This window comes from Ranitomeya imitator, chromosome 4 (assembly GCF_032444005.1).
Source record: "Ranitomeya imitator isolate aRanImi1 chromosome 4, aRanImi1.pri, whole genome shotgun sequence".
Classification (NCBI taxonomy): Eukaryota; Metazoa; Chordata; class Amphibia; order Anura; family Dendrobatidae; genus Ranitomeya; species Ranitomeya imitator.
The window spans coordinates 355989394-356010685 of record NC_091285.1 but is presented as its reverse complement, the minus strand read 5'-3'; the positions used below and the strand labels follow the sequence as shown (position 1 = coordinate 356010685).

The following is a 21292-nucleotide window of genomic DNA, read 5'->3' as shown; positions in this document are numbered from 1 at the left end:
ATGTCTGAATGAATGATATTGTATCCCATACAATTAAATGCTTAGGCTGCTAGTTTTATAATATGCCTTATTATGTTTTAGATTATAATAATAATTATGGTGTGTGTCATAGAAAATATTAAGATTTCTAAAGCCACTGTAGTGAAGGGGTGTTCTCCCCCCTCCCTCCTCCCCTCTGACACAAATTTCCAGTGGCAAAAAACAGCTGATAGTTTGAATCTCCAAGAATCAGATTAGTACAATGGGCATAAGGGAGCAAGAAATCATAATTAACATGCAGGAGTTCCTCTTAGAACATAAGGCCCCAGCAGTATCAAGGAGGATGTCTTTTGTGCGTAGGAAAAGAATTATAGTTTGGACAGGTAATTGAGATAAGAGACCTCTTTTCAGAGGGTCGGACAACAATAGGGTTCCTGTGTTTACACACGAATAGCAAAGTGGAAGGGTCTTTGTCCCCAGGAAATGCATTTTAGATTCAAGTGACATTGTGCTTTACTACAAGGGAAATGCTACAATAGCCAGTCCAGATGTATGTATGTATCTAAAAGAAAATTATGAATATTGGAGTTTGTATAAATCCTATCGTGATGGGACATACATTTTCAGCTTCAGAGTGAACAGGGGAAAATATGCATATTTATTTATAACCATAACACCTGCTTATAAAACTCAAATCCATAGTGACCAGATAACAGCCATGTCCTGTTTGGTCTCTGGGTAACGATAAAATCCTGAAAAAAAATATGGCAGCAATCTCACACATCTGCGATCATCAGGAGTGAAGCTATCGCATAAGTTGAGAATTTCATAAAATCCTGAGGGGATGAGAACAAACCATAACCCGACCCACGTGAGGTCCTCATGGGGGGGTGTGGGTGTAACTCAGGTGCAGACAAAAGGTCAAGCCGAATTATGATGTTGATTCCTTTAGAGAGTGTGATGCAGTGACCCCTGTTACAGCTAGGGGGCGCTGTGTGTGCTCCTCAGGATATGCATGGAGGTGTATCTGTGGTTATAATGGTGATGAGATGAGTGACTGTCAGGATTGTAAGTGGCCGGTATGTGTCGCAGAGGGAGTCTGCGCTGTAAGCCTGATGTAATGCTTTTGTTCTGGGACCTGTAGTCCCACAAGTGTTTGTATAGTTATGAAGGGAGGCTTTCTGGGCTAGTTCAAGAGCTGGGTGGGTTGAACTAGCCACACACACAACACCCATCTATGGGAGTGGTTACAACAATATAATGTGACCATAGTGTGGTCACATGGTTCTGTAGTGGTTCCTGTGTATGAACCTGAGTGGTCTCTGTATTGGAGACTGTGTAGATCCTGGACAGCTTGTGTGTTGGGAGGTCCTGAGTGTAGACTGGATCCCTGAATAGCGCACTGAGAGGCCTTGGATCTGAAGACCTGTGTGTGTTGGGAGATCCTAGGAGTAGGATCGGATCCCTGTTAAGCGCACTGAGAGACTTGTGTGTTGGACGGTCCCAGGTGGGGAAGGACATCCTGAACAGCACACGCAGTGGCCTGTGTTGGAAGTCCTGAGAGTAAGACTTCCTGAATAGCACAACCTGTGTTGGAAGTCCTGGGACTAGGACTTCCTGAAGAGCACATGGGAAGGCAGGCATGCAGAGTCTGCAACGGCACTGCACTGGGGGAGCTACAGCCCGTCTGAGGATTTGGACTGACTGATTTGTGCCTGCCAGGCAAGTTGGTGATCCCAGTTCGGCAGTTTCCCTGGAGGAAAGAGAACTGACAGGAGGCCAGAGTGTGGAGCAGGAGCTCCAGAAAGGTAACACCTGGGAAACGGGATATCATAACGGCAGAGATGTATCTGCCAGCGGAACAGACTGTTGGTGCTTGTTGTGTTCCATGGATATTGATGAACTGTTCGGCGTACAGTCACACATGGTAACTGGACAAAGTGAGAAGTCCGGCATGTTTAGTAAACTGTAAATTGAAGCCGTATAAAATGTATATAATGAACTGTGGAAGAAATGAGGAATCCAGCTCAACGTGACTAAGGGTGGTTGATCACCAAAAATGCGTTGATATCGCATTTTATTCTTTGTAATGGCTGATGTTTTTAACCTCCACTGAACACATTTTTCAAGTGAATAAAAAAAAGAGTTTTTTCACTATCTCGTTGAGCTGGATTCCTCATTTCTCCCCTGACTTCTCCACGCCTTGACAGCGGTTCAGTGCTCTGAGTTTCCAAGGATGTCGATCATGGTGAGCTGGACTTTGTTCCATTTTATATAATGAACTGCGCATGTCCCGGTTTATGCTGCATGAAATAAACCGGATGGACTGATTATGTAAGAAAAACGTGCCTGTGCGACTGAATCCCGTTGCTAAGGGAGTGTCCCCCAACACATGTAGTAAGCGCTATCTCACAAGAGATACACTTCGTTGTATGCATGATTCCCATCCACTGGACGTTCTTCAAACAAAGCGCTCTCCTTCACTAGACAAAATCATATCTGTGATCAGTATAATAAGTATATTTTGTTTTATTTTATGTAACTGGATATGCTGTATTGTTTTGTCCCCTTTGTAAAATCTTTTGTACATTTTTTATAAACCCTGCCTATCGTTTGGTTTAACCCCTTCATGACCCAGCCTATTTTGACCTTAAAGACCTGGCTGTTTTTTGCAATTCTGACCAGTGTCCCTTTATGAGGTAATAACTCAGGAACACTTCAATGGATCCTAGCGGTTCTGAGATTGTTTTTTCGTGACATATTGGGCTTCATGTTAGTGGTAAATTTAGGAAAAAGAAATGGCCGACAGCACTCACAGCCTGGAGCGCCCGTCCAGGTCCAGGGAACCCACCAGGACCACAGAAGATTCAAACAATAGAAAGACAGCGCTCCATCCAGGTGTAAAGCATGCTTGACAAAGACCCTCTGGGTCGAAACGTTGCTGTTTGATGGCTCAATAAACTCATTTGTTTGGACTTTACACCTGGATGGAGCGCTGTCTTTCTAGTGGTAAATTTAGGTCAATAAATTCTGTGTTTATTTGTGATAAAAACGGAAATTTGGTGAAACTTTTGAAAATTTCGCAATTTTCACATTTTTAATTTTCATTCTGTTAAACCAGAGAGTTATGTGACACAAAATAGTTAATAAATAACATTTCCCACATGTGTACTGTACATCAGCACAATTTTGGAAACAAAATTTTTTTTTTGCTAGGAAGTTATAAGGGTTAAAATTTGACCAGCGATTTCTCATTTTTACAACAAAATTTACAAAACTATTTTTTTTAGGGACCACCTCACATTTGAAGTCAGTTTGAGGGGTCTATATGGCTGAAAATACCCAAATGTGACACCATTCTAAAAACTGCACCCCTCAAGGTGCACAAAACCACATTCAAGAAGTTTATTAACCCTTCAGGTGCTTCACAACAGCAGAAGCAACATGGAAGGAAAAAATGAACATTTAACTTTTTAGTCACAAAAATTATCTTTTAGCAACAATTTATTTATTTTCCCAATGGTAAAAGGAGAAACTGAACCACGAAAGTTGTTGTCCAATTTGTCCTGAGTACGCTGATCCCTTATATGTGGGGGTAAACCACTGTCTGGGCGCACGGCAGGGCTTGGAAGGGAAGGAGCGCCATTTGACTTTTTGAATGAAAAATTGACTGCACTCTTTAGCGGACACCATGTCGCGTTTGGAGAGCCCCCGTGTGCCTAAAAATTGGAGCTCCCCACAAGTGACCCCATTTTGGAAACTAAACGCCCCAAGGAACTCATCTAGATGCATCGTGAGCACTTTGAACCCCCAAGTGCTTCACAGACGTTTACAACGCAGAGCCGTGAAAATAAAAAATCATTTTTCTTTCCTCAAAAATGATGTTTTAGCAAGCAATTTTTTATTTTCTCAAGGGTAACAAGAAAAATTGGACCCCAATAATTGTTGCGCTGTTTGTCCATATGTGGGGATAAACCACTGTTTGGGCACACGTCAGGGCTCAGAAGTGAGGGAGCACCATTTGACTTTTTGAATACAAGATTGGCTGGAATCAATGGTGGCGCCATGTTGCGTTTGGAGACCCCTGATGTGCCTAAACAGTGGAAACCCCTCAATTCTACCTCCAACACTAACCCCAACACACCCCTAACCCTAATCCCAACTGTAGCCATAACCCTAATTACAACCCTAACCCCAACACACCCCTAACCACAACCCTAACCCAAACACACCCCTAACCCTAACCACAACCCTAATTCCAACCCTAACCCTAAGGAGATGTGCCCACGTTGCGGCATCGTGTGAGATTTTTCAGCACAATTTTTGAAAAATCCGCGGGTAAAAGGCACTGCGTTTTACCTGCGGATTTACCGCGGATAGCCAGTGTTTTTTGTGCGGATTTCACCTGCGGATTCCTATTGAGGAACAGGTGTAAAACGCTGCGGAATTCGCACAAAGAATTGACATGCTGCGAAAAATACAACGCAGCGTTTCCGCGCGGTATTTTCCGCACCATGGGCACAGCGGATTTGGTTTTCCATATGTTTACATGGTACTGTATTTAAGTAAATAGGGCAGCACACTGCAGCGCCAAAACATGCAAACTTGAAAACACAAAATTTGAACTGCATTACTGCACTGAAAATATGAAAAATGAGAGCTTTTAGCGCATAAAAATGGCCAATTTTATGTGTACCTCGTAGCCACGATAAGGCATCTCTCTTATACGAGGCCCTACGCTTGACCTACCTCTCTGAGAATAAACGTCTCCATCTGAATGGGTACATGTGAAACCTCTCCTTGGACTCAAATTCTCTCTCACTGTGGAGGGGTATTGGACCTATTATAATTAAAACACCTGAAGCTAGGAGGCGGGGAGTGCACGATCAGAAGGCTAGAGAATACATTTCAAAAAACCTGATCTGCACATCCAAACATAGACACAGTGTGAACAGGTGCTGAACCCAGAGTCGCCAACTCGTATATATTTAAGTAAATAGGGCAGCACACTGCAGCGCCAAAACATGCAAACTTGAAAACACAAAATTTGAACTGCATTACTGCACTGAAAATATGAAAAATGAGAGCTTTTAGCGCATAAAAATGGCCAATTTTATGTGTACCTCGTAGCCACGATAAGGCATCTCTCTTATACGAGGCCCTACGCTTGACCTACCTCTCTGAGAATAAACGTCTCCATCTGAATGGGTACATGTGAAACCTCTCCTTGGACTCAAATTCTCTCTCACTGTGGAGGGGTATTGGACCTATTATAATTAAAACACCTGAAGCTAGGAGGCGGGGAGTGCACGATCAGAAGGCTAGAGAATACATTTCAAAAAACCTGATCTGCACATCCAAACATAGACACAGTGTGAACAGGTGCTGAACCCAGAGTCGCCAACTCGTATATATTTAAGTAAATAGGGCAGCACACTGCAGCGCCAAAACATGCAAACTTGAAAACACAAAATTTGAACTGCATTACTGCACTGAAAATATGAAAAATGAGAGCTTTTAGCGCATAAAAATGGCCAATTTTATGTGTACCTCGTAGCCACGATAAGGCATCTCTCTTATACGCGGCCCTACGCTTGACCTACCTCTCTGAGAATAAACGTCTCCATCTGAATGGGTACATGTGAAACCTCTCCTTGGACTCAAATTCTCTCTCACTGTGGAGGGGTATTGGACCTATTATAATTAAAACACCTGAAGCTAGGAGGCGGGGAGTGCACGATCAGAAGGCTAGAGAATACATTTCAAAAAACCTGATCTGCACATCCAAACATAGACACAGTGTGAACAGGTGCTGAACCCAGAGTCGCCAACTCGTATATATTTAAGTAAATAGGGCAGCACACTGCAGCGCCAAAACATGCAAACTTGAAAACACAAAATTTGAACTGCATTACTGCACTGAAAATATGAAAAATGAGAGCTTTTAGCGCATAAAAATGGCCAATTTTATGTGTACCTCGTAGCCACGATAAGGCATCTCTCTTATACGAGGCCCTACGCTTGACCTACCTCTCTGAGAATAAACGTCTCCATCTGAATGGGTACATGTGAAACCTCTCCTTGGACTCAAATTCTCTCTCACTGTGGAGGGGTATTGGACCTATTATAATTAAAACACCTGAAGCTAGGAGGCGGGGAGTGCACGATCAGAAGGCTAGAGAATACATTTCAAAAAACCTGATCTGCACATCCAAACATAGACACAGTGTGAACAGGTGCTGAACCCAGAGTCGCCAACTCGTATATATTTAAGTAAATAGGGCAGCACACTGCAGCGCCAAAACATGCAAACTTGAAAACACAAAATTTGAACTGCATTACTGCACTGAAAATATGAAAAATGAGAGCTTTTAGCGCATAAAAATGGCCAATTTTATGTGTACCTCGTAGCCACGATAAGGCATCTCTCTTATACGAGGCCCTACGCTTGACCTACCTCTCTGAGAATAAACGTCTCCATCTGAATGGGTACATGTGAAACCTCTCCTTGGACTCAAATTCTCTCTCACTGTGGAGGGGTATTGGACCTATTATAATTAAAACACCTGAAGCTAGGAGGCGGGGAGTGCACGATCAGAAGGCTAGAGAATACATTTCAAAAAACCTGATCTGCACATCCAAACATAGACACAGTGTGAACAGGTGCTGAACCCAGAGTCGCCAACTCGTATATATTTAAGTAAATAGGGCAGCACACTGCAGCGCCAAAACATGCAAACTTGAAAACACAAAATTTGAACTGCATTACTGCACTGAAAATATGAAAAATGAGAGCTTTTAGCGCATAAAAATGGCCAATTTTATGTGTACCTCGTAGCCACGATAAGGCATCTCTCTTATACGCGGCCCTACGCTTGACCTACCTCTCTGAGAATAAACGTCTCCATCTGAATGGGTACATGTGAAACCTCTCCTTGGACTCAAATTCTCTCTCACTGTGGAGGGGTATTGGACCTATTATAATTAAAACACCTGAAGCTAGGAGGCGGGGAGTGCACGATCAGAAGGCTAGAGAATACATTTCAAAAAACCTGATCTGCACATCCAAACATAGACACAGTGTGAACAGGTGCTGAACCCAGAGTCGCCAACTCGTATATATTTAAGTAAATAGGGCAGCACACTGCAGCGCCAAAACATGCAAACTTGAAAACACAAAATTTGAACTGCATTACTGCACTGAAAATATGAAAAATGAGAGCTTTTAGCGCATAAAAATGGCCAATTTTATGTGTACCTCGTAGCCACGATAAGGCATCTCTCTTATACGAGGCCCTACGCTTGACCTACCTCTCTGAGAATAAACGTCTCCATCTGAATGGGTACATGTGAAACCTCTCCTTGGACTCAAATTCTCTCTCACTGTGGAGGGGTATTGGACCTATTATAATTAAAACACCTGAAGCTAGGAGGCGGGGAGTGCACGATCAGAAGGCTAGAGAATACATTTCAAAAAACCTGATCTGCACATCCAAACATAGACACAGTGTGAACAGGTGCTGAACCCAGAGTCGCCAACTCGTATATATTTAAGTAAATAGGGCAGCACACTGCAGCGCCAAAACATGCAAACTTGAAAACACAAAATTTGAACTGCATTACTGCACTGAAAATATGAAAAATGAGAGCTTTTAGCGCATAAAAATGGCCAATTTTATGTGTACCTCGTAGCCACGATAAGGCATCTCTCTTATACGAGGCCCTACGCTTGACCTACCTCTCTGAGAATAAACGTCTCCATCTGAATGGGTACATGTGAAACCTCTCCTTGGACTCAAATTCTCTCTCACTGTGGAGGGGTATTGGACCTATTATAATTAAAACACCTGAAGCTAGGAGGCGGGGAGTGCACGATCAGAAGGCTAGAGAATACATTTCAAAAAACCTGATCTGCACATCCAAACATAGACACAGTGTGAACAGGTGCTGAACCCAGAGTCGCCAACTCGTATATATTTAAGTAAATAGGGCAGCACACTGCAGCGCCAAAACATGCAAACTTGAAAACACAAAATTTGAACTGCATTACTGCACTGAAAATATGAAAAATGAGAGCTTTTAGCGCATAAAAATGGCCAATTTTATGTGTACCTCGTAGCCACGATAAGGCATCTCTCTTATACGAGGCCCTACGCTTGACCTACCTCTCTGAGAATAAACGTCTCCATCTGAATGGGTACATGTGAAACCTCTCCTTGGACTCAAATTCTCTCTCACTGTGGAGGGGTATTGGACCTATTATAATTAAAACACCTGAAGCTAGGAGGCGGGGAGTGCACGATCAGAAGGCTAGAGAATACATTTCAAAAAACCTGATCTGCACATCCAAACATAGACACAGTGTGAACAGGTGCTGAACCCAGAGTCGCCAACTCGTATATATTTAAGTAAATAGGGCAGCACACTGCAGCGCCAAAACATGCAAACTTGAAAACACAAAATTTGAACTGCATTACTGCACTGAAAATATGAAAAATGAGAGCTTTTAGCGCATAAAAATGGCCAATTTTATGTGTACCTCGTAGCCACGATAAGGCATCTCTCTTATACGAGGCCCTACGCTTGACCTACCTCTCTGAGAATAAACGTCTCCATCTGAATGGGTACATGTGAAACCTCTCCTTGGACTCAAATTCTCTCTCACTGTGGAGGGGTATTGGACCTATTATAATTAAAACACCTGAAGCTAGGAGGCGGGGAGTGCACGATCAGAAGGCTAGAGAATACATTTCAAAAAACCTGATCTGCACATCCAAACATAGACACAGTGTGAACAGGTGCTGAACCCAGAGTCGCCAACTCGTATATATTTAAGTAAATAGGGCAGCACACTGCAGCGCCAAAACATGCAAACTTGAAAACACAAAATTTGAACTGCATTACTGCACTGAAAATATGAAAAATGAGAGCTTTTAGCGCATAAAAATGGCCAATTTTATGTGTACCTCGTAGCCACGATAAGGCATCTCTCTTATACGAGGCCCTACGCTTGACCTACCTCTCTGAGAATAAACGTCTCCATCTGAATGGGTACATGTGAAACCTCTCCTTGGACTCAAATTCTCTCTCACTGTGGAGGGGTATTGGACCTATTATAATTAAAACACCTGAAGCTAGGAGGCGGGGAGTGCACGATCAGAAGGCTAGAGAATACATTTCAAAAAACCTGATCTGCACATCCAAACATAGACACAGTGTGAACAGGTGCTGAACCCAGAGTCGCCAACTCGTATATATTTAAGTAAATAGGGCAGCACACTGCAGCGCCAAAACATGCAAACTTGAAAACACAAAATTTGAACTGCATTACTGCACTGAAAATATGAAAAATGAGAGCTTTTAGCGCATAAAAATGGCCAATTTTATGTGTACCTCGTAGCCACGATAAGGCATCTCTCTTATACGAGGCCCTACGCTTGACCTACCTCTCTGAGAATAAACGTCTCCATCTGAATGGGTACATGTGAAACCTCTCCTTGGACTCAAATTCTCTCTCACTGTGGAGGGGTATTGGACCTATTATAATTAAAACACCTGAAGCTAGGAGGCGGGGAGTGCACGATCAGAAGGCTAGAGAATACATTTCAAAAAACCTGATCTGCACATCCAAACATAGACACAGTGTGAACAGGTGCTGAACCCAGAGTCGCCAACTCGTATATATTTAAGTAAATAGGGCAGCACACTGCAGCGCCAAAACATGCAAACTTGAAAACACAAAATTTGAACTGCATTACTGCACTGAAAATATGAAAAATGAGAGCTTTTAGCGCATAAAAATGGCCAATTTTATGTGTACCTCGTAGCCACGATAAGGCATCTCTCTTATACGAGGCCCTACGCTTGACCTACCTCTCTGAGAATAAACGTCTCCATCTGAATGGGTACATGTGAAACCTCTCCTTGGACTCAAATTCTCTCTCACTGTGGAGGGGTATTGGACCTATTATAATTAAAACACCTGAAGCTAGGAGGCGGGGAGTGCACGATCAGAAGGCTAGAGAATACATTTCAAAAAACCTGATCTGCACATCCAAACATAGACACAGTGTGAACAGGTGCTGAACCCAGAGTCGCCAACTCGTATATATTTAAGTAAATAGGGCAGCACACTGCAGCGCCAAAACATGCAAACTTGAAAACACAAAATTTGAACTGCATTACTGCACTGAAAATATGAAAAATGAGAGCTTTTAGCGCATAAAAATGGCCAATTTTATGTGTACCTCGTAGCCACGATAAGGCATCTCTCTTATACGAGGCCCTACGCTTGACCTACCTCTCTGAGAATAAACGTCTCCATCTGAATGGGTACATGTGAAACCTCTCCTTGGACTCAAATTCTCTCTCACTGTGGAGGGGTATTGGACCTATTATAATTAAAACACCTGAAGCTAGGAGGCGGGGAGTGCACGATCAGAAGGCTAGAGAATACATTTCAAAAAACCTGATCTGCACATCCAAACATAGACACAGTGTGAACAGGTGCTGAACCCAGAGTCGCCAACTCGTATATATTTAAGTAAATAGGGCAGCACACTGCAGCGCCAAAACATGCAAACTTGAAAACACAAAATTTGAACTGCATTACTGCACTGAAAATATGAAAAATGAGAGCTTTTAGCGCATAAAAATGGCCAATTTTATGTGTACCTCGTAGCCACGATAAGGCATCTCTCTTATACGAGGCCCTACGCTTGACCTACCTCTCTGAGAATAAACGTCTCCATCTGAATGGGTACATGTGAAACCTCTCCTTGGACTCAAATTCTCTCTCACTGTGGAGGGGTATTGGACCTATTATAATTAAAACACCTGAAGCTAGGAGGCGGGGAGTGCACGATCAGAAGGCTAGAGAATACATTTCAAAAAACCTGATCTGCACATCCAAACATAGACACAGTGTGAACAGGTGCTGAACCCAGAGTCGCCAACTCGTATATATTTAAGTAAATAGGGCAGCACACTGCAGCGCCAAAACATGCAAACTTGAAAACACAAAATTTGAACTGCATTACTGCACTGAAAATATGAAAAATGAGAGCTTTTAGCGCATAAAAATGGCCAATTTTATGTGTACCTCGTAGCCACGATAAGGCATCTCTCTTATACGAGGCCCTACGCTTGACCTACCTCTCTGAGAATAAACGTCTCCATCTGAATGGGTACATGTGAAACCTCTCCTTGGACTCAAATTCTCTCTCACTGTGGAGGGGTATTGGACCTATTATAATTAAAACACCTGAAGCTAGGAGGCGGGGAGTGCACGATCAGAAGGCTAGAGAATACATTTCAAAAAACCTGATCTGCACATCCAAACATAGACACAGTGTGAACAGGTGCTGAACCCAGAGTCGCCAACTCGTATATATTTAAGTAAATATACTTAATATACATGTACCCATTCAGATGGAGACGTTTATTCTCAGAGAGGTAGGTCAAGCGTAGGGCCTCGTATAAGAGAGATGCCTTATCGTGGCTACGAGGTACACATAAAATTGGCCATTTTTATGCGCTAAAAGCTCTCATTTTTCATATTTTCAGTGCAGTAATGCAGTTCAAATTTTGTGTTTTCAAGTTTGCATGTTTTGGCGCTGCAGTGTGCTGCCCTATTTACTTAAATATATACGAGTTGGCGACTCTGGGTTCAGCACCTGTTCACACTGTGTCTATGTTTGGATGTGCAGATCAGGTTTTTTGAAATGTATTCTCTAGCCTTCTGATCGTGCACTCCCCGCCTCCTAGCTTCAGGTGTTTTAATTATAATAGGTCCAATACCCCTCCACAGTGAGAGAGAATTTGAGTCCAAGGAGAGGTTTCACATGTACCCATTCAGATGGAGACGTTTATTCTCAGAGAGGTAGGTCAAGCGTAGGGCCTCGTATAAGAGAGATGCCTTATCGTGGCTACGAGGTACACATAAAATTGGCCATTTTTATGCGCTAAAAGCTCTCATTTTTCATATTTTCAGTGCAGTAATGCAGTTCAAATTTTGTGTTTTCAAGTTTGCATGTTTTGGCGCTGCAGTGTGCTGCCCTATTTACTTAAATATATACGAGTTGGCGACTCTGGGTTCAGCACCTGTTCACACTGTGTCTATGTTTGGATGTGCAGATCAGGTTTTTTGAAATGTATTCTCTAGCCTTCTGATCGTGCACTCCCCGCCTCCTAGCTTCAGGTGTTTTAATTATAATAGGTCCAATACCCCTCCACAGTGAGAGAGAATTTGAGTCCAAGGAGAGGTTTCACATGTACCCATTCAGATGGAGACGTTTATTCTCAGAGAGGTAGGTCAAGCGTAGGGCCTCGTATAAGAGAGATGCCTTATCGTGGCTACGAGGTACACATAAAATTGGCCATTTTTATGCGCTAAAAGCTCTCATTTTTCATATTTTCAGTGCAGTAATGCAGTTCAAATTTTGTGTTTTCAAGTTTGCATGTTTTGGCGCTGCAGTGTGCTGCCCTATTTACTTAAATATATACGAGTTGGCGACTCTGGGTTCAGCACCTGTTCACACTGTGTCTATGTTTGGATGTGCAGATCAGGTTTTTTGAAATGTATTCTCTAGCCTTCTGATCGTGCACTCCCCGCCTCCTAGCTTCAGGTGTTTTAATTATAATAGGTCCAATACCCCTCCACAGTGAGAGAGAATTTGAGTCCAAGGAGAGGTTTCACATGTACCCATTCAGATGGAGACGTTTATTCTCAGAGAGGTAGGTCAAGCGTAGGGCCTCGTATAAGAGAGATGCCTTATCGTGGCTACGAGGTACACATAAAATTGGCCATTTTTATGCGCTAAAAGCTCTCATTTTTCATATTTTCAGTGCAGTAATGCAGTTCAAATTTTGTGTTTTCAAGTTTGCATGTTTTGGCGCTGCAGTGTGCTGCCCTATTTACTTAAATATATACGAGTTGGCGACTCTGGGTTCAGCACCTGTTCACACTGTGTCTATGTTTGGATGTGCAGATCAGGTTTTTTGAAATGTATTCTCTAGCCTTCTGATCGTGCACTCCCCGCCTCCTAGCTTCAGGTGTTTTAATTATAATAGGTCCAATACCCCTCCACAGTGAGAGAGAATTAGAGTCCAAGGAGAGGTTTCACATGTACCCATTCAGATGGAGACGTTTATTCTCAGAGAGGTAGGTCAAGCGTAGGGCCTCGTATAAGAGAGATGCCTTATCGTGGCTACGAGGTACACATAAAATTGGCCATTTTTATGCGCTAAAAGCTCTCATTTTTCATATTTTCAGTGCAGTAATGCAGTTCAAATTTTGTGTTTTCAAGTTTGCATGTTTTGGCGCTGCAGTGTGCTGCCCTATTTACTTAAATATATACGAGTTGGCGACTCTGGGTTCAGCACCTGTTCACACTGTGTCTATGTTTGGATGTGCAGATCAGGTTTTTTGAAATGTATTCTCTAGCCTTCTGATCGTGCACTCCCCGCCTCCTAGCTTCAGGTGTTTTAATTATAATAGGTCCAATACCCCTCCACAGTGAGAGAGAATTTGAGTCCAAGGACAGGTTTCACATGTACCCATTCAGATGGAGACGTTTATTCTCAGAGAGGTAGGTCAAGCGTAGGGCCTCGTATAAGAGAGATGCCTTATCGTGGCTACGAGGTACACATAAAATTGGCCATTTTTATGCGCTAAAAGCTCTCATTTTTCATATTTTCAGTGCAGTAATGCAGTTCAAATTTTGTGTTTTCAAGTTTGCATGTTTTGGCGCTGCAGTGTGCTGCCCTATTTACTTAAATATATACGAGTTGGCGACTCTGGGTTCAGCACCTGTTCACACTGTGTCTATGTTTGGATGTGCAGATCAGGTTTTTTGAAATGTATTCTCTAGCCTTCTGATCGTGCACTCCCCGCCTCCTAGCTTCAGGTGTTTTAATTATAATAGGTCCAATACCCCTCCACAGTGAGAGAGAATTTGAGTCCAAGGAGAGGTTTCACATGTACCCATTCAGATGGAGACGTTTATTCTCAGAGAGGTAGGTCAAGCGTAGGGCCTCGTATAAGAGAGATGCCTTATCGTGGCTACGAGGTACACATAAAATTGGCCATTTTTATGCGCTAAAAGCTCTCATTTTTCATATTTTCAGTGCAGTAATGCAGTTCAAATTTTGTGTTTTCAAGTTTGCATGTTTTGGCGCTGCAGTGTGCTGCCCTATTTACTTAAATATATACGAGTTGGCGACTCTGGGTTCAGCACCTGTTCACACTGTGTCTATGTTTGGATGTGCAGATCAGGTTTTTTGAAATGTATTCTCTAGCGTTCTGATCGTGCACTCCCCGCCTCCTAGCTTCAGGTGTTTTAATTATAATAGGTCCAATACCCCTCCACAGTGAGAGAGAATTTGAGTCCAAGGAGAGGTTTCACATGTACCCATTCAGATGGAGACGTTTATTCTCAGAGAGGTAGGTCAAGCGTAGGGCCTCATATAAGAGAGATGCCTTATCGTGGCTACGAGGTACACATAAAATTGGCCATTTTTATGCGCTAAAAGCTCTCATTTTTCATATTTTCAGTGCAGTAATGCAGTTCAAATTTTGTGTTTTCAAGTTTGCATGTTTTGGCGCTGCAGTGTGCTGCCCTATTTACTTAAATATATACGAGTTGGCGACTCTGGGTTCAGCACCTGTTCACACTGTGTCTATGTTTGGATGTGCAGATCAGGTTTTTTGAAATGTATTCTCTAGCCTTCTGATCGTGCACTCCCCGCCTCCTAGCTTCAGGTGTTTTAATTATAATAGGTCCAATACCCCTCCACAGTGAGAGAGAATTTGAGTCCAAGGAGAGGTTTCACATGTACCCATTCAGATGGAGACGTTTATTCTCAGAGAGGTAGGTCAAGCGTAGGGCCTCGTATAAGAGAGATGCCTTATCGTGGCTACGAGGTACACATAAAATTGGCCATTTTTATGCGCTAAAAGCTCTCATTTTTCATATTTTCAGTGCAGTAATGCAGTTCAAATTTTGTGTTTTCAAGTTTGCAAGTTTTTGGCGCTGCAGTGTGCTGCCCTATTTACTTAAATATATACGAGTTGGCGACTCTGGGTTCAGCACCTGTTCACACTGTGTCTATGTTTGGATGTGCAGATCAGGTTTTTTGAAATACATGGTACTGTAAACCTGATGGAACACTGCTGCGAATCCGCAGCCAAATCCGCACCGTGTGCACATAGCCTAATTCTAAAGGTATATGCACACGCTGCGGAAAATGCTGCGGAACTGCAGCAGGTTCCCATGAGTTTACAGTTAAATGTAAACCTATGGGAAACAAAAATCGCTGTACACATGCTGCAGAAAAACTGCATGGAAACGCAGCGGTTTACATTCTGCAGCATGTCACTTCTTTCTGCGGATTCCGCAGCGGTTTTACAACTGCTCCAATAGAAAATCGCAGTTGTAAAACCGCAGTGAAATGCGCAGAAAAACCGCGGTAAATCCGCGATAAATCCACAGCCGTTTAGCACTGCGGATTTATCAAAATCCTCTGCGGAAAAATCAGCAGAGGACCAGAATTCGTGTGCACATACCGAAACCCTAACCCTAACCCTAGTTCTAACTCCAACCTTAGTGGAAAAAAAACACCAACTTTATTTTATTATTGTCCCTACCTATGGGGGTGACAAAAGGGGGGGTCATTTACTGTTTTTTTTTATTTTGATCACTGTGATAGGTTTTATCACAGTGATCAAAATTCACATTGGAACGAATCTGCCGGCCGGCAGATTCAGCGGGCGCACTGCGCATGCGCCCGCCATTTTGGAAGATGGCGGCACCCAGGAAAGAAGACGGACGGACCCCGGAGGCTCGGTAAGTATGATGGCGTGGGGGGAGGAGCACGGGGGGGGGGGGGGTGGATCGGAGCATGGGGGGTGGATTGGAGCACGGGGGGGTGGATTGGAGCACGGGGGGGTGGATTGGAGCACGGGGGGGTGGATCGCAGTGCGGGGGGGTGGATCGCAGTGCGGGGGGTGGATCGGAGTGCAAGGGGGTGGGATTGGAGCACGGGGGGTGGGATTGGAGCACAGGGGGAGCGGACAGGAGGACGAGGGAGCGAAGCACAGGATGGAGGGGAGCGGACCACAGATCGGAGGGCTGGGGGGGTGATCGGTGGGGTGGGGGCACATCAGTGTTTCCAGCCATGGCCGATGATATTGCAGCATTGGCCATGGCTGGATTGTAATATTTCACCAGTTTTTTAGGTGAAATATTACAAATCGCTCTGATTGGCAGTTTCACTTTCAACAGCCAATCAGAGCGATCGTAGCCACGGGGGGGTGAAGCCACCCCCCTGGGCTAAAGTACAACTCCTCCTGTCCCTGCAGGCCGGGTGAAATTACAGTTAACCCTTTCACCCGGCCTGCAGGAGCTCAATCCGGCCATGACGCATATGCTGTCACAGGTCGGAATGGCACAGGTTTTCATGACGCATACGGTGCGTCAAAGGTCGGGAAGGGGTTAAACGGAACCTGTCAGCAGGATTGTGCACAGTAACCTATAGACAGTGTCAGGTTGGTGCCGTTATACTGATAAAAATTATACCATGGCTGATGTAATCTGTCTTGTTGTTGTCTTTATTTTCAGTTTTGAGTTAATGATATGCTCATGCTTCAGGGCGGGTCTGTGGAGGGTCTCCATGTCGTGCTCTGATTATGTATTCATAATGAAGACTTCTGACAGGTCACTGATCTCTCAGTGACCTGCCCTCTAGTTGACATAATGAATATTATATATATTGGAAAAAAAAAAACTTCTGCAGGCAGGAGCCAGCCGTGCCACCTGTGTCGCAACATAATTGCATATGTACTGTGTATATAATTAATATGTTTGAGGATATCCTGATATAAAAAAAAATCAATTGGAAAATGGCGCCCGCCTCACCTGCGCAGTAGCAGCTATCGGTGATCCTGTCGGGGTCGTCACGACAATATCCTTCCTTCACCAGTCATTCCAAATTAGATTATGTGAGCATTGGTACCGGATAAGAATGAGTCAGACAAACACAACATTATATGGTCTATTGGGGGAAGGTGTGCAGAGGGCGGGGTTAGGCGGGGTTTAAGCAATATGTCTAGTATTCAGTCTTTCTGGTTGGTCCTGATGTCATCTGATGGATCCTCCTTTCTCCACGTCACTTTAAGTTTCGACTTCAACAGAAATTATACTTTAGCTTCTGGAATGTGAAACTTGCTTCTCATCAGAAGCAGAACTAGGGCAAAGGTGAATACTGGCAGCCATGTTAAATACAGTTACATTTGCATTAGCAAGCAAAGGGAAAAAACTTATTGTTTCACAGCATAAGAAAATATAAAAGTACAAAAGTGTATAAAGATATATATTTTCACCTTGATAATCCCCCCTAAACACTAAGTTTTTTCCTAAAAAGAAAGATCCTTCGAGACTGTCCATGTGATGGGGAAAGGGGAGGTGGATTTCTTCATCCAGACACCTCAGAAGCTCTCCCCTTGTGAGAGGCCTCCAGGCAGCTGAACCCTTCACTAGCTTCACATGGAGTTCTCCCGCTGTCCCTAAACTAAATCTCTTAGCAACATCTGAGAATAAGGGGTTTTGTCTAATTTCTTAAGGGGGACATACTTAGGGATCTCCTCTGGATCAGTGCCATCGTACTCTGGTGGGTCTACTTCTTGGTTGAGGAAGGTGCCAGTCGGAGTTGCCTCAGCAATAACCTTTTTATACAGGGGAATAACACAACAGAGAATTATCGATCCAACTACAAGAAGGGCAATCAGTACCAGACAAGCTTGTTGAAGAAATCCTTTGAGCCCACCCAACCAACCTGAAAAGACAGATGTGTCTACTCCAGCATTAGTTTTTAATTCTGCTGCTAACCCATTTATCTTTTTAAGAGCTGTCATGGTCTTTCAATTTACCCCAGAGTTCTGAGGGATATAGGTACAACATTCCTCTCCCACCATCCCACAGACTCCTCCTTTCTCAGCTAAGATCATATCAAGGGCTAATCGGTTTTGGAGGGTCATTCTAGTGTTAGGGCTCAACTCCTCAACTATACCCTGGAAAGCATCACAGATAAAATTAACAAACCTTTGTTCACTGTAATATATATAATTGATCCAATCAACATTTTTGTTAATCTGCACCTGTGGGATTATGGAAGCAAAGCCAGCATAGATCTGGTTCTGGGCTTTAAATTGGTCAGGCACCCCCCTTGGCACTCCAATAGCATCAACATATACTAATGGATCTTCTTCATAACTCATGTGGAGCTGATCGAGACTTCTCCTCTTTCTGGTATATTCATCAGGTGTCTCTGGATCCCAAGGTAAAATCTTGAACTGCATGGCTAGTTTAACAAGGGTACATTGACCTGTCCAGGCATTAGGCAACCTAGGACGGAGCTTACCATCTTCACATAACCAATAAATGTCGTACACATACTGTGTATGATTAGCTAACAAATCAGTATCTAGGGAACTGTTCCCTTGGCAGAAACCTGTCTCGAAGACCCCTACTGGTGTACAGGGCCGGCTCCAGGATTTTGTGCGCCCCGGGCAAAAGAGTCTCAGTGGGCCCACATACCACGATTCATGATGCACAGATACGGAGGAGAAATATAGATATATTACATAGGGCCTAGCCTTCCCCCTCATCCTTCACTTAGGCAGATATGCACACACACAATACGCAGACAAACACACACATCTACAGTACGCAGACATGCGCACTCACACACACACACAATACGCAGACATGCACACACACAAATACGCAGACATGCACACACACAATACGCAGACATGCACACACACAAATACGCAGACATGCACACACACAAATACGCAGACATACACACACACAATACGCAGACATACACACACAATATGCAGACATACATATACAGTACGCAGACATGCTGCACACACATACAGTACTCAGACATGCACACACACACGCAGCACTCAGACATGCACACACACAATATGCAGACATGCGCGCACACACACACACAATACGCAGACATACAGTGTTATGTTTGCTAATGACAGGTGTTATGAAGGCAATCCAGAAACACAGTGTGCTTAGCGATCAGAGCGCACACAGTGATCTGACAAATACCCAAAAATACAAGAACGAGCTCTGAGACGTGGAAACTCTGTAGACTGCACACCTGATCCTATCCTAAACACAACTAAAAGCGGCTGTGGATTGCGCCTAACAACTACCTAGGCAACTCGGCACAGCCTAAGAAACTAGCTAGCCTGAAGATAGAAAAATAGGCCTGACTTGCCCCAGAGAAATTCCCCAAAGGAAAAGGCAGCCCCCCACATATAATGACTGTGAGTAAGATGAAAAGACAAAACGTAGGGATGAAATAGATTCAGCAAAGTGGGGCCCGATATTCTAGGACAGAGCGAGGACAGTAAAGCGAACTTTGCAGTCTACAAAAAACCCTAAAGCAAAACCACGCAAAGGGGGCAAAAAAACCCCACCGTGTCGAACTAACGGCACGGCGGTACACCCTTTGCGTCTCAGAGCTTCCAGCAAAACAAAAGACAAGCTGGACAGAAAAAAAGCAACAAAAAAGCAAAAAGCACTTAGCTATACAGAGCAGCAGGTCACAGGAACAATCAGGAGAAGCTCAGATCCAACACTGAAACATTGACAAGGAGCAAGGATAGCAGCATCAGGCGGAGTTAAGTAATGAAGCAGTTAACGAGCCCACCAGAACACCCGAGGGAGGAAGCTCAGAAGCCGCAGCACCACTTGTGACCACAGGAGTAAATTCAGCCACAGAACCCACAACAGTACTTCCCCCTTGAGGAGGGGTCACCGAACCCTCACCAGAGCCCCCAGGCCGACCAGGATGAGCCGCATGAAAGGCACGAACAAGATCGGAAGCATGAACATCAGAGGCAAAAACCCAGGAATTATCTTCCTGAGCATAACTCTTCCATTTAACCAGATACTGGAGTTTCCGTCTAGAAACACGAGAATCCAAAATCTTCTCCACAATATACTCCAATTCCCCCTCCACCAAAACCGGGGCAGGAGGCTCAACAGATGGAACCATAGGTGCCACGTATCTCCGCAACAACGACCTATGGAATACATTATGTATGGAAAAGGAGTCTGGGAGGGTCAAACGAAAAGACACAGGATTGAGAACCTCAGAAATCCTATACGGACCAATAAAACGAGGTTTAAATTTAGGAGAGGAAACCTTCATAGGAATATGACGAGAAGATAACCAAACCAGATCCCCAACACGAAGTCGGGGACCCACACGGCGTCTGCGATTAGCGAAAAGTTGAGCTTTCTCCTGGGACAAGATCAAATTGTCCACTACCTGAGTCCAGATCTGCTGCAACCTATCCACCACAGAATCCACACCAGGACAGTCCGAAGACTCAACCTGTCCTGAAGAGAAACGAGGATGGAACCCAGAATTGCAGAAAAATGGAGAAACCAAGGTAGCCGAGCTGGCCCGATTATTAAGGGCGAACTCAGCCAACGGCAAAAAGGACACCCAATCATCCTGGTCTGCAGAAACAAAACATCTCAGATATGTTTCCAAGGTCTGATTGGTTCGTTCGGTCTGGCCATTAGTCTGAGGATGGAAAGCCGAGGAAAAGGATAGGTCAATGCCCATCCTACCACAAAAGGCTCGCCAAAACCTTGAAACAAACTGGGAACCTCTGTCAGAAACAATATTCTCAGGAATGCCATGCAACCGAACCACATGCTGAAAGAACAAAGGTACCAAATCAGAGGAGGAAGGCAATTTAGCGAAGGGCACCAGATGGACCATTTTAGAAAAGCGATCACAGACCACCCAAATGACTGACATCTTTTGAGAAACGGGAAGGTCAGAAATGAAATCCATCGAAATATGTGTCCAAGGCCTCTTTGGGACCGGCAAGGGCAAAAGCAACCCACTGACACGAGAACAGCAGGGCTTAGCCCTAGCACAAATCCCACAGGACTGCACAAAAGTACGTACATCCCGTGACAGAGATGGCCACCAGAAGGATCTAGCCACTAACTCTCTGGTACCAAAGATTCCAGGATGACCAGCCAACACCGAACAATGAAGTTCAGAGATAAGTTTATTAGTCCACCTATCAGGGACGAACAGTTTCTCTGCTGGACAACGATCAGGTTTATTCGCCTGAAATTTTTGCAGCACCCGCCGCAAATCAGGGGAGATGGCAGACACAATGACTCCTTCCTTGAGGATACCCGCTGGCTCAGATAAACCCGGAGAGTCGGGCACAAAACTCCTAGACAGAGCATCCGCC

General features: G+C 44.0%; 1 protein-coding gene across 1 annotated transcript in view; it reads left to right on the top strand.

Moving 5' to 3' along the window:
- Positions 1-21292, top strand: part of LOC138676120 (pendrin-like) — a 105270-nt gene that overhangs the window by 40408 nt on the left and 43570 nt on the right. The gene's annotated exons all lie outside the window — the stretch shown is intronic.